The sequence below is a fragment of the Lithobates pipiens genome, unplaced genomic scaffold (genome assembly GCF_037356315.1).
Source record: "Lithobates pipiens isolate NorthernLeopardFrog02 unplaced genomic scaffold, aLitPip1_a1.2 Scaffold_30, whole genome shotgun sequence".
NCBI classification, from domain to species: domain Eukaryota; kingdom Metazoa; phylum Chordata; class Amphibia; order Anura; family Ranidae; genus Lithobates; species Lithobates pipiens.
The window spans coordinates 170,121,763-170,135,615 of record NW_027507791.1 but is presented as its reverse complement, the minus strand read 5'-3'; the positions used below and the strand labels follow the sequence as shown (position 1 = coordinate 170,135,615).

Here is a 13,853-nt window from a genome sequence, read left to right as displayed (position 1 = left end):
TGCAACTCCCCCATCTAAGGTCAAGACTCCAGAACGGAAGATGAGCCGCCCTGGTCTGTACATGAAAGAACCTGCTGCCAAGGGGTTGGGGCCATCATCCCTTCCTCCAATGGGAGATGCCACCGGAATGAAAGCCCCGTGTCCTGTCAAGTGGTGCCCCTCTGACAATGTCGTTGTGGTATATGTGGAGCATCCAGGGAGAGGCAGGGACCACCCAAACAGTGAGGGGTAAAGCCTCCAAGGGGGACTGGTGTCAGACAGGAGGATAGCGGTGTCTTGTACAAGTTGGTTAATTAGACAAGTCATTCAGTGTGTTCCTGTGAGCAGCGGAAAGAAAGGTCGGTAAGGATTATGAATGGGTGGGGGCCAGGGAGTGCATAAAACTGCCACCAGATGACCGGGGCAGAGAGGGCAAGGGGATGAAACTCAGATCTGGTAGGTGGGGGCGGGGGTGAGGAGTGTCCCTCATATTACTCACGTTGGCCATACCTTGAAGCTGAGCGCTCTGCATACCCAGGACGTTCTTCTGTATAATCTAGCCTATCTGTATACATTAGCCTGTCTTTTGTACACATTAGTCGGTCCGCTGTATACACTAGTCTGTCTGTATACACTAGTGTATACAGATAAGCTAGATTATACAGAAGAACGTCCTGGGTATGCAGAGATGGAGGCTAGAGTGTATACAGACGGACTAGTGTATACAGAAGACCGGCTAGTTTATATAGGGAGGCTAATGTGTGCAAAAGACAGGCTAGTGTATACAAATAGGCTAGATTATAGAGAAGAACATCTTGGGTATGCAGAGAGAGAGGCTGGGTTACACAGAGAGGCTGGTGTATGCAGACTTGCTAGTGTATACAGACGGACTAGTGTATAGAGAGGCTTGGGTATACAGAGAGCTAATGTATAAAGAGCAGCTAGTGTATACAAAAGACATCCAAGGGTATACAGAGAGACTCGTGTATGCAGAAGACCGGCTAGTTTATACAGAGAGGCTAAAGTGTACAAAACACAGGCTAGATTATACAGAAGAACGTCCTGGGTATGCAGAGATGGAGGCTAGGGTATACAGAGAGAGAGACTGTGATACACAGAGAGGAAGGAGTATGCAGACTTGCTAGTGTATACAAATGGACTAGTGTATACAGTAGACCGGCTAGTTTATACAGAGAGGCTAATGTGTACAAAAGACAGCCTAGTGTATACAGATAGGCTAGATTATACATAAGAAGGTCCTAGTTATGCAAGAGATGGAGGCTAGGGTATGCAGAGAGAGAGGCTTGGTTACACAGACTTGCTAATGTATACAGACGGACTAGTGTATACAGAGTACCGGCTAGTTTATACAGAGAGGTTAATGTGTACAAAAGACAGGCTAGTTTATACAGATAGGCTAGATTATACAGAAGAACGTCCTGGGTATGCAGAGATGGAAGCTAGGGTATACAGAGAGAGAGAGCGAGGCTGGGTTACACAGAGAGGCAGGAGTATGCAGACTTGCTAGTGTATACAGATGGACTAGTGTATACAGTAGACCGGCTTAGTTTACACAGAGAGGCTAATCTGTACAAAAGACAGGCTAGTGTATACAGATAGGCTAGATTATACAGAAGAAGGTCCTGGTTTATGCAAGAGATGGAGGCTAGGGTATGCAGAGAGAGAGGCTTGGTTACACAGACTTGCTAGTGTATACAGACGGACTAGTGTATACAGAGGACCGGCTAGTTTATACAGAGAGTCTAATGTGTACAAAAGACAGGCAATTGTATACAGATAGGCTAGATTATACAGAAGAACGTCCTGGGTATGCAGAGATGGAGGCGAGGGTATACAGAGAGAGAGGCTAGAGTATGCATACAGGCTAGTGTATACAGATAGGCTAGATTATACAGAAGAAGGTCCTGGTTTATGCAAGAGATGGAGGCTAGGGTATGCAGAGAGAGAGGCTTGGTTACACAGACTTGCTAGTGTATACAGGCGGACTAGTGTATACAGAAGACCGGTTAGTTTATACAGAGAGGCAAATGTGTACAAAAGATAGGCTAGTGTATACAGATAGGCTAGATTATACAGATAGGCTAGATTATACAGAAGAACGTCCTGGGTATGCAGAGATGGAGGCTAAGGTATACAGAGAGAGAGGCTAGAGTACGCATACTTGCTAGTGTATACAGATGGACTAGTGTATACAGAGGACCGGCTAGTTTATACAGAGAGGCTAATGTGTACAAAAGACAGGCTAGTGTATACAAATAGGCTAGATTATAGAGAAGAACGTCCTGGGTATGCAGAGATGGAGGCTGGGTTACACAGAGAGGCTAGTGTATGCAAGCTTGCTAGTGTATACAGACGGACTAGTGTATACAGTAGACCAGCTAGTTTATACAGGGAGACTAATGTCTACAGAAGACCGGCTAGTGTATACACATAGGCTAGATTATAGAGAAGAACGTCCTGGGTATGCAGAGATGGAGGCTAAGGTATACAGAGAGAGAAGTTGAGTTACAAAGAGAGGCTAGTGTATGCAGACTTGCTAGTGTATACCGGTGGACTAGTGTATACAGAGAGGCTTGGGTATACAGAGAGCTAATGTATAAAGAGATGCTAGTGTATACAAAAGACAACCAAGAGTAGACAGTGAGGCTCGTGTATACAGAAGACCGGCTACAGAGAAGCTAATTTGTACAAAAGACAGGCTAGTGTATACAGATAGGCTAGATTATACAGAGGAAGGTCCTGGGTATGCAGAGATGTAGGCTAGGGAATCCAGAGAGAGACTGTGTTACACAGAGAGGCTAGAGTATGCAGAAGACCGGCTATTTTTTTTACAGATAGACTTGTGTATACAGAAGACAGTCTGGGGAATTCAGTGAGGCTAGTGTATGCAGAGAGGCTGGGACACCGAGACTATTGTAATAAGAAGGCAGGCTAGTGTATATAGATTACGGGCACCTGTATACAGAAGACAGAGAGGCTAGTCTATATTGAGTGGCTAGTGTACACAGAGAGATTCATGTATACAGAAAAGCTAGCGTGTAAAGAAGACAGGACTTTATTTTTTGCTAATGCAACTACTTTTGAAACATATAAAGTGCTTTTTTCATATTTTGGTGCTGTTAAAAAGTGGTGTATTGTCAGTGGTGATATCAATGTGACAGTTAATGTGGAGAACTACAACTATTCAAAATAGAGCAAAAGAGTGCTAAGTTTATTTTGTTAAGTCATTGACTGATAGACGTTAAGTAATTGGCCGTTATTGGTTTGGCAGTACATGGTTTATTTTGATGTAAGATAGTTTTATTCTCTACTTATAGCCGAGTTTTAGACGACTTTATTATTAGCATTATTCGCATTATTCATATATATTATGCAGAGTGTAAGTATTGCAGTGAGACGATATTGCTTTTAAAAGATTTGTATTATTATACATAGCATTGTTAGCAGACCAATAGGACAATTTACATGGCTTAATATTGCAGAGCGTAATTTATCAGGAAAGAGATCCAAAGCGTTAGTTGCAGTAGTTTCATAAATCTGAGAAATCGTTGCATTACTCTAAATTTAAAAGTTGTTCCGGTAGCACTGAAAAGACGATATTAGATGAGTGATCTACACATTTCGTTTACTATTTCACTATACCGGCTAAATGTTAATATGTTAATATGTGCTGCGTGTAAGGTAGAAATTAGATGGTTTAGTGTGAGCTGGTTTACCAGGATTTAGAGATAATAATCTGTTTATACTAGTAATAAATATAGCAAAATAACTATAACGAGTTTAAGTGGAAATACATGAAATAACAGCAACAACGTGTGTAGGTTTTTATCAATCAAGTTAATTACGTGTCAGCAGCTAAATATTCTGCAATAGCAGAGATTAAGTATTGCAGTCGAAATGAGATCGGAAGCGATAGTTGCAGTAGCTCCAAAAAAACTGAGAAATCATTTCATTACTCTAAATTTAAAAGTTATCCCGGTAGCACTGAGTGCACTGATATTAGATGAGTGATCGTTCTAGTACAAATTCAGTTTCCTATAGCAGAGAGATACCAGTTACTGTGAGACGAGTAATTAAACTGTTCACGGTAGCATTGCATTACTCTTAACATGTGCAGCGTGTAAAGAAGCAATAAGATGGTTTTGTATTATCCTAAAATTAGCAGTATACGTAAGAGTAGGTAACCTGGATTTAGACATAGCAAACTCTATAATCTAATTTAGCAAAATTAGAAAGGATAATATTGAGTATATACTGGTCGAGTTTAACTGGAAATACACAAAATATCTAGCTTACCTTTACATTGTTCAATAGAGCATTGCAAAGTAATACCAAGGCAGAATGTCGGAATAGCAATTAGATGAGATGATTGCTGTAATCATGAAATATCAGCAACGCCTAGGTTTCTATCGGATGAGAAAGTATAATAACTGGCAAAGTATTACATGGCAAAGAGACAAATTGCATTAGAGATGTGAGATGGACATGAAATGTCAATCCCCATTGGTTACTTACATGTAAACGCGGCTACATACAGCAAAGTGTGAGCTAAGCAGCTAAAGGGTATTTAAGAGTAAATTGTCGTAGCTTGAAAATTCCAACGTGTAAATCGTTCCATTAATTATGTTACGCACGAAGACGGCTTACACTGACTGTTTTCCGTTTCCACTGGTCATCGGCATAATGTATCAGTAACCATGAACATTAATAGTGATAGACAGCTTACATTAGGATGTATGCATGATGTGAATGTAAAATGAATGTAAAATAGTTGCATTATGTGTTATTAATGTAATCAAACTGTATTCCTATGCTTTGCTACTGCAACCACTTCTCAATCAAGTAAACCGTCCCACTGCTTTTTGCACATTTTGCCGCTGTTAAAAAATGTGTTGCAAGTGTTATGTGTTACAAATGGTTATCAGTGTGACAGTTAATGTGGAGAAGAAGTAATACACAAAATAGAGTCAGAAAGAGAATCCTATTGCATAGAGGTAGCGAGAGATGGTTGCATTAATCTTAATGTGCAGTGTGTAAAAGGTTTTAAAAAGATGGTTTTGTGTGACTTTTGCTTTAACGTAAAATTAGCTGTAGACATTATAACTTGTTACAATGATTTAGAGATAGTAATCTCTATAAAATAATAATAATAAGTATAGCAAAACAAATTAGGAAAATTTTGAGGCAGTATGTATAGGTCGAGATATACACAAAAGGGATCAAGGGATAGTAGCAAAGTCAAGGGATAAATGCAAAGGTACTCTATTTAACAGTAAATTGACGTAGCTTGCAAATTCCAACGTGTAATTTTGTTACGCACGAAGACGGCTTACACTGACTGTTTTCCGTTTCCACTGGAAAGAGAATCCTATTGCATAGAGGTAGCGAGAGATGGTTGCATATGGCAGAAAGACGGCTTATACTGCTTTTCTCACATTTTGCTGCGGTAAAAAGAAATGTTTTGTCACTGTGTTTTAACTGTGACAGATAAGGTGGAGAAAAAGAAGTAATACAGAAAATAGAGTCAAACAGTGGAAACGTTTATTTGTCATGACAGCTGATACTGGTTGAGCATTAAAACTGTTTTATTAAGATGTAAGACTAGTTTTATTCTCTACATATAGGCTTTTCAAAGAGTTGTATAATATAGGCGACCAATAGGACATTTAAATGGCTTAATATTGTAGGGAGGAAGTATCGCTGTTCAAAGGTAAGAGATTGAAAGCTTAGCTTGAAAATGGCCGAGAAATAGTTGCGTTAGTCTAAATTTAAAGGATATGCCGGTACCAATGAGAAAGCTTATATTAGACTAGTTGATCTTTGCATTACACAATCCTATTATTATTATTATTATTATTAAGATCATAGTGCAGAGAGATACTCAGTTAATGTCAGAGATACTCGGTCAATGTCAGAAAAGCAATAAAACTGTTTACATCGTTAGAGAGCGATAGTTACATTACTCTTAGTATGTGCAGCATGTCTGGTAGCAAATGGATGGTTTTGTGAACATTTTGCATTAAGGTACAATTAGAGGTAGAACTCATGGAAGTGAATAGATTTAAGCGGATTTTGAGATAGTACTCTCCATTTCTAATAAGAAATAAAGAAAAATAAGTCAGGATGGTGTGTCAGGACTGTCACATACTCACAGTCCCGGTACAAATATGCAAAATAGAGCAAAAGAGTACATGGTTTATTTTGATGTATGATAGTTTTATTGCATGCTTGATGTGGATGATTAAAATCGTGTCGTGATCTATATTTAGCATAAGAATGAAAAGGCATAACATGGCAATGAGACAAACTCCATTAGAGATGTGAGCTAGATGAAATGATGAAATGTCTCTGTATAGCCCAGATTGTCTTCTGTTATCACTTAGCCTACCCTCTAAATTCACTAGCCTCTCTATATACACCAGCATGTTTACACTAGCCGGTCTTCTGCATACAATAGCCTGTCTTCGATATACACTAGCCTATGTTCTGAATACACTAGCCCGTCTTTTGTCTTCTGTATGCCCTAGCCTGTCTTCTGTATACATTAGTCTCTCTGTATAAACTAGCATCTCTGTATACCGAAACTGTCTTCTATAAAAACTTGTCTCTCTTTATAGCCTGTCTAGCCTTTCTTCTGTACACACTAGCTTCTCTGTATACACTAACCAGGCTTCTATATATACAATAGCTTCACTCTATGCACTAGCCTCTCTGTATAATCTAGCTTCTCTATATACCCTAGATAGTGTTCTGCATCTCCGTAGTGGTAGCCTCTCCGTAGAAGCCAGCCTTTATTCTGTATTCACTAGCCTTTCTTCTGTATGCTGTAGTCTTCTATATATACTAGCTTCTCTGTACACCCTTGCATCTCTGTAATACACTAAACCCTCTGTATACCACAGCCTGTCTTCTGTATACACTAGACTGTAAACACTAGATAGAATACACCAGTCTTCTGTACCCACTAGAATCTCTGTATACACTACCCAGTCTTCTGTATACACTGTCAGCTTGGATGTATACCCAAGCCTGTCTTCTGTATACACTAGTTTCTCTATATGCACTGTCCTTTCTGTATACTCTCGACCCTCTCTATACATTAACCTCTCTATATACACTAACATCTTTGTATATACTAGCCTCTCTTTAAATTAGCCTCTCTGTGTACCCCAGCCTCACTGTTTACTCTAGCATCTCTGTATACTCAAGCCTACACGAGTCTTCTGTATTCTGTATTAACTAGCCTTTCTTCTGTATGCTGTAGTCTTCTATATATACCAGCTTCTCTGTACACCCTTGCATCTCTGTAAACACTGTGTAAACTAGCCAGTCTTATGTATACACTCGCCGACTGTATACACTAGACTCTCTGAATACACTAAACTCTATGTCTTCTGTATACACTAGACTGTAAAAACTAGCTAGAATACACCAGCCTGTCTTCTGTACCCACTAGACTCTCTGTATACACTATCCAGTCTTCTGTATAGAATGTCAGCTTTCATGTATACCCTTTCTGTATACACTAGCTTCTCTATATGCACTGTCCTTTCTGTATACACTCGACTCTCTCTATACACTAACCTCTCTATATACACTAACATCTTTGTATTTGTCTTTAAACTAGCCTCTCTGTGTACCCCAGCCTCACTGTTTACTCTAGCATCTCTGTATACTCAAGCCATACACGAAACCTGTATTCTGTATTCACTAGCCTTTCTTCTGTATGCTGTAGTCTTCTATATATACCAGCTTCTCTGTACACCCTAGCACTGTAACAGTATTACAGAAACAGAACACCAGCAATAAGGTGTATACTGTGCAGGAGGCACACAACACCGACTCTAACTTCTGCACTGCAGATGCATGTATTGCAGAAATTGAACACCAGTAATAAAGGGTAGCTTCAGGTGTGTACTGTGCAGGAGGCACATAACACCCACTGTAACAGTGCTAGGTTCCCAAGCAGTAAAGACACTGTCCCTGCCTATCGTCCTCTTTCCCTGACCACCGCAACACACTATACAAGGCCGCCGTGCTGGCGGCCTTATATAGTGTGGGGTGTGTACTAAACCCCCCGAGCTATAATTGGCCACAGGAATCCTGCCTGTGGTGAATTGTGGCTCTCCTCACACAGGATGTCACATCTGTTCTTATTATATAGAACCTATTATGCTCCTCGTAAACTTTTTCAGTTTGGCCGAACGGCCGGACGCAAGTTGCCCCCGGTGCGGGAACATGGGGGGAGACATGATGCACATGTTTTGGAGAGGCCCAAAATTGATCCGCTACTGGACAGAGGTGACAGGAACCATTGATCGGGTGGTTGGAACCTCCACCAGGATGGAGGCGAAGTATTGTCTCCTGGGATTAGTTGAAGGAGTTGGAAACCCGGGAAGTAGCCAGATGGCAGTTCTGAGATGCCTATTTCAGGCAAGGAAACTGATTGCCCAACCCTGCTTAGCCTCCAATGTTGGCAATGACTTGTTTTTTTTTGCTTGTTTCCCAAGATGACCATGTTGGCGTTTGTCAAGATGGTTGAGAGTGCCCGAAGAGATCGCCTATGGCCCCATCACCTTGAAAGTGCTTGATCTTGTCTGATCTCGGAGGCTAAGCATTGTCGGGCCTGATTAGTAACTGGATGGGAGACCAACTGGGAATACCAGGTGCCGTAGGATTCTTTTTATGTTGTTGGCGTTGACATGTTTTTTTTTTTCCGCTTGTTTCCCAAGGTGATCATCTTGGCATTTGTCAAGAGGGCTGAGAGAGCCCAAAGAAATCTCCTACGGCCACATTCCCCTGAAAGCGCCCGATCTCATCTGATCTCAGAGGCTAAGCAGGGTCCGTAGGAATCTTTTTATATTGTTGGCTTTGACCTGTTTTTCTTTCGCTTGTTTCCCAAGGTGACCATTTTAGCATCAGTCAAGAGTTTTGAGTATGTCCCAAAGCATTCGCCTGAGGTCACATCACCCTGAAAGCGCCCGATCTCAGAGTCTAAGCAGGGTCTGGGTCAGATGGGAGACCGCCAGGGTCTATGTTGTTGGCGTTGACCTTTTTTTTTTCACTTGTTTCCCAAGATAACCATCTTGGTATTTGTCAAGAGGGTTGAGAGTGTCTAAATAGAACACCTATGGCCACATCACCCTGAAAGCGCACAATCTCATCTGATCTCGGAGGCCTAGCAGTGTACGGCCTGGTTAATACCTGTATGGGAGACCATCTGTGAATACCAGGTGCCGTAGGCTTCTTTTTATGTTGTTGGCGTTTACCTGTTTATTTTCGCTTGTTTCCCAAGGTGACCATCTTGGCGTTTAACAAGAGGGTTGAAAGTGCCCAAAGAGATCATCTACGGCCCCATCACCCTGAAAGCGCCCAATCTCATCTGATCTCAGAGGCTAAACAGTGTCGGGCCTGGTTAGTACCTGGATGGGAGACCGCCTGGAAATACCAGGTGCCATAGGCTTCTTTTTTTGTTGTTGGCTTTGAACTGTTTTTTTCGCTTGTTTCTCAAGGCGACCATCTTGGCGTTTGTCAAGAGGGTTGGGCGTGTCTTGAAGAGAACGCTTACGGCCACATCACCCTGAAAGCACCCGATCTCGTCTGATTTCAGAGGCTTAGCAGCATCAGGCCTGGTTAGTACCTGAATGGGAGACTGCCTGGGAAGACCAGGTGACATAGAAGGATCTGGCCTGGTTAGTGTCTTGATTGGGAGATCGCCTGGGAATTCCGGATGCCGTAGGCTTCTTTTTATGTTGTTGGCTTTGACCTGTTTTTTTTCCCTTGTTTCCCAAGGTGACCATCTTGGCATTTGTCAAGAGGGTTGAGAGTGCACAAAGAAATTGCCTACGGGCACAACACCCTGAAAGCGCCCAATCTCGTTTGGTCTCAGAGGCTAAGCAGGGTTGGGCCTGGTTTGTACCTGGATGGGAGACCGCCTGGGTTTTCCAGATGCCGCAGGCTTCTTTTTATGTTGTTGGCGTTGACTTGTTTTTTTTGTTTGTTTCCCAAGGTGACCATCTTGGCGTTTGTCAAGAGGGTTGAGCGTGCATTTGATCTCAGAGGCTAAGCAGGGTTGGGACATGGTTAGTACATGGATGGGAGACCGCCTGGGATTTCTCGATGCCATAGGCTTTAGTTTTAAGTTGTTGACATTGACTTATTTTTTTAATTTTTATTATTCTTTTATTGAGTAGAACAACATAAATATAACAGTCAACCATACAGCATGAGCCAGGGTCACAATTACATGCTAACAAAAAATAGGCAGCCAAATAACTCTGGGTTCTCAGAGGGGAGTCCTACAGTTTCATGCAGAAAATAGAGAAACCCCACCTCCGACATGTAGTACAGTATAACTAGTGCAACTCCGTTCGGACAAATGTAATCATGGAGAACAACTGGGACCACAGCGAGCCAGCTTATTATGACCTACATGAACCAGAGTAAAATATGAGCCGGTCATGTCCAGAACCCTGGGGTTCTTCTGGGTCCCGAAGGCTAGTAAGGAGACAAGGCATAGTCAAAAGGGAGGACGGGGGAAGAAGAGAGTGCAAAGACGGAGAGAGAGGAGGTGGGGGGATGGCGGCGGGGAAAAAAAAGAAAAATAAAGACAAAAAGGGAGGGGGGGAATGCCACCCAGGGCAGACATGGCCTACGTAGGTAAACGTTAGATGTTCAGTCGTTTTCTGGGACGGAGGCACTGCTCACCTCCCGAATGTAGTCTCGCGTAACAGTAAAATACCTCCAGGGCCTCCATGTAACACTAAATGCCTCTTCAGTGTTGTGAAGGGTGGCGGTCAATTCTTCCATCCGGAGAATATGATTGACTTTGGAATACCACAGCACCTTGGATGGGGGCTGAGGCTGCCTCCACAGTGCGGGAATGCAGGCCCGGGCGGCATTCAGGAGGTGCATCGTGAGGGTTTTTTTGTATTTTCGAACAGGCTGTTCGGTCAAGTGTAGAAGGCACACTACTGGGAACCCAAAAGTTCCTCAAGGTCGGGCATGCCCAGAAAAGGTGTCCCATGGTCCCCATATCTGAATTTCACCTCCAACAAACATCCGGGATCGATCTATCCATTTTATTCAGAAGGTATGGGACTCTATACCAGCGTGAGACTATCTTGTATCGTGATATTGGTTTGCGATGGAAGCTTTATGTACTAAGGTCAGGATCTTCCCTATCTGTTGTGGGGTAAATGTGATGCCAAAGTCCTTCTCCCATTTGTGGATAAATGGTGGGGGTTGACTCCTCCTCCTGACTACTCAATAGGTTGTACAGGAGGGAGAGGGTGTGTCGCACAGGTTCCCTTTTGTGACAGATGGATTCATAGGGTGTCAGGTCTCTAGGAGTGTAGGGGGCCCTTTGTATGGCCAGAAGAAAGTGACGAAGTTGATAAGCACTAAACAAGTCAAGCGGACGGTCAGAAAGCTCGGCAACAGTTTGCGTGGTCGGGAGCCCTCCCGTGGGCCACACCTCTCCCAGACGCTGTTTCCCCACCACTGTCAACTGTCGCAGTTTCTTGTTGGTAAATCCCGGTGGGAAGTCTGGATTACCTATAACCGGAGTCATTGGTGATGGCAGGGGAGCAATGTGTGTGCAGCGGAACAACCTCCGCACAACAGCCAACGTAGCTCCCACTACGGGGTGACCTCTGAGGTCTTTTGGTAGGGAGGACAGGAGCCACGGGGAGGTCAATAGGGGAATGGATCCATCCTCAATCTCCATCTCCACCCACTGCTTGTGTGGGCCATTACAATGCCAATCAACGACTCTCGCTAGCAGAGTCACTCTATAGTATTGTCTGAGATCTGGGAGACCCAGACCCCCCTTGTCCTTTGGTCTGGCAAGCAATTGCAAATGGGCTCTGGGCGGTTTGCGCGCCCAAATAAAGTCCCGGAGCAGCAGCTGCAGTTGTCTGAAAAAAATTGGGGGTAACCGGATCGGTAATGTCTGGAACATGTATAAGATCCGAGGGAGGGCCATCATTTTGAATGCATTACAGCGCCCGAACCAGGTCAGTGTTAAAGCATGCCAGTTTCCCAAATCAGATTTCAGTCTATCCAGGAGAGGGACAAAATTAAGCAGGTACAATTGCGCTAAATCCGCTGCGATGTCAACGCCCAGTTAACGTATAGATTTTTCAGCCCAGTAGAATGGAAAAGAGGAGCGGAGCCTCTTGGCCTCACCATCCGGAACCGATATATTCAATACATATAGGCTGCCGTGTCGCTGTAGAGACGCAAGTATTTTGGGAAGCAAAATGTGTGGATTGGAGACGGAAAAAATTAGATCGTCAGCGTACGCCGCAATTTTGTGGTGTGCCGAGGGTTTGGATATGCCAGTAATATTCGGGTCATTCCAAACGTGACACATAAGTGGTTCCAGTGTCAGAATTAAAATTAGGGGAGACAGAGGGCACCCCTGCCTCGTCCCATTAGTGATGGGGAAAGAGTCCGAGCACCACTCGGTCACCCGTACCGCTGCCGATGGCGTGGAGTAAAGCGACATTACCCAGCTCATCATGTTGGGGCCAAGACCTATATGTTCCAGGGTGGCCTGCATAAAGTGCCAGGCCACCCTGTCAAAGGCCTTCTCCGCGTCCGTTGACAACATAAGCAAGGGCCTTCCCTGTACATGCGCTGCATGGATTAAATTGAGGACTCGGGCCGTATTGTCTCTAGCTTCCGACTTATTTTTATTTTTTTGCTTGTTTCCCAAGGTGACCATCTTGGCGTTTGTCAAGAGGGTTGAAAGTGCCTGAAGAGATTGCCTACGGGCACATCACCCTGAAAGCACCCGATCTCGTTTGATGTTGGAGGCTAATAGAGTCGGGCCTTGTTAGTACCTGGATTGGAGAACGCCTGGGAATACCAGGTGTCGTAGACTTCTTTTTATGTTGTTGGCGTTGACCTGTTTTTTTTTCGCTTATTTCCCAAAGTGACCATCTTGGGGTTTGTCAAGAGGGTTGAGAGTGCCTGAAGAGATTGCCTATGGCCACATCACTCTGAAAGCACCCAATCTCGTCTGATCTTGGAGGCTAAGAAGAGTCGTGCCTGGTTAGTACCTGGATGGGAGACCACCTGGGATTACCAGTTATTGTAGGCTTCTTTTTATGTTGTTGGCGTTGATTCGTTTTCTTTTTTTTGCTTGTTTCCCAAGGTGACCATCTTGGCATTTGTCAAGAGGGTTGAGAGTGCCCAAAGAGATCGCTTACAGCAGCATCACCCTGAAAGAGCCCTATCTCTTCTCTTTTCTGAGGCTAAGAAGGGTTGGGCCTAGTTAGTACCTGGATGGGAGATGGCGTTGGAATACCAGGTGCCGTATTCTTCTTTTTATGTTGTTGACATTGACCTGTTTTTTTTTCACTTGTTTCCCAAGGTGACCATCTTGGCATTTGTCAAGAGGGTTGAGAGTGCCCGAAGAGATCACCTACGGCCCCATCACCCTGAAAGCGCCCAATCTCGTCTGATCTCGGATGCTAAACAGTGTCGGGCCTGGTTAGTACCTGGATGGGAGACCGCCTGGGAATACCAGGTGCCATAGGCTTCTGTGTTTTTTTTTTTTTTTATTTAGTAGTATGCGACATACAATGCAAAGGCAACTTCACAGAATGTGTGATACAAATAGTTACAAACAAACGATCATATTGCATGGATATCAGAGCCAATGGTAAGAAGTCTGAGGAGAATAGCACGTGTACAGCTTTGCGGTCATATCAAGATGAGATTAAAGCTCCATCTCGTTGGGATCCTCTATCACTTAAAATAGTATTGATACTAGCCCTGCTACCCTCGAAGAGTTTAGATATCCATAGATAGGGGAAGAGTATTGTGTAGTAGTCAAATGGGGT

At 43.5% G+C, this 13,853-nt stretch overlaps 4 pseudogenes; all 4 read left to right on the top strand.

The window, feature by feature from the left end:
* The first annotated feature begins 8,559 nt into the window (after window positions 1-8,559).
* Window positions 8,560-8,678, top strand: LOC143949941 (5S ribosomal RNA; annotated as a pseudogene).
* A 666-nt stretch (window positions 8,679-9,344) lies between these two features.
* On the top strand, window positions 9,345-9,463 carry LOC143949187 (5S ribosomal RNA; annotated as a pseudogene).
* A 3,526-nt stretch (window positions 9,464-12,989) lies between these two features.
* LOC143948307 (5S ribosomal RNA) lies at window positions 12,990-13,108 on the top strand (annotated as a pseudogene).
* A 322-nt stretch (window positions 13,109-13,430) lies between these two features.
* Window positions 13,431-13,549, top strand: LOC143947189 (5S ribosomal RNA; annotated as a pseudogene).
* Window positions 13,550-13,853: the final 304 nt, after the last annotated feature.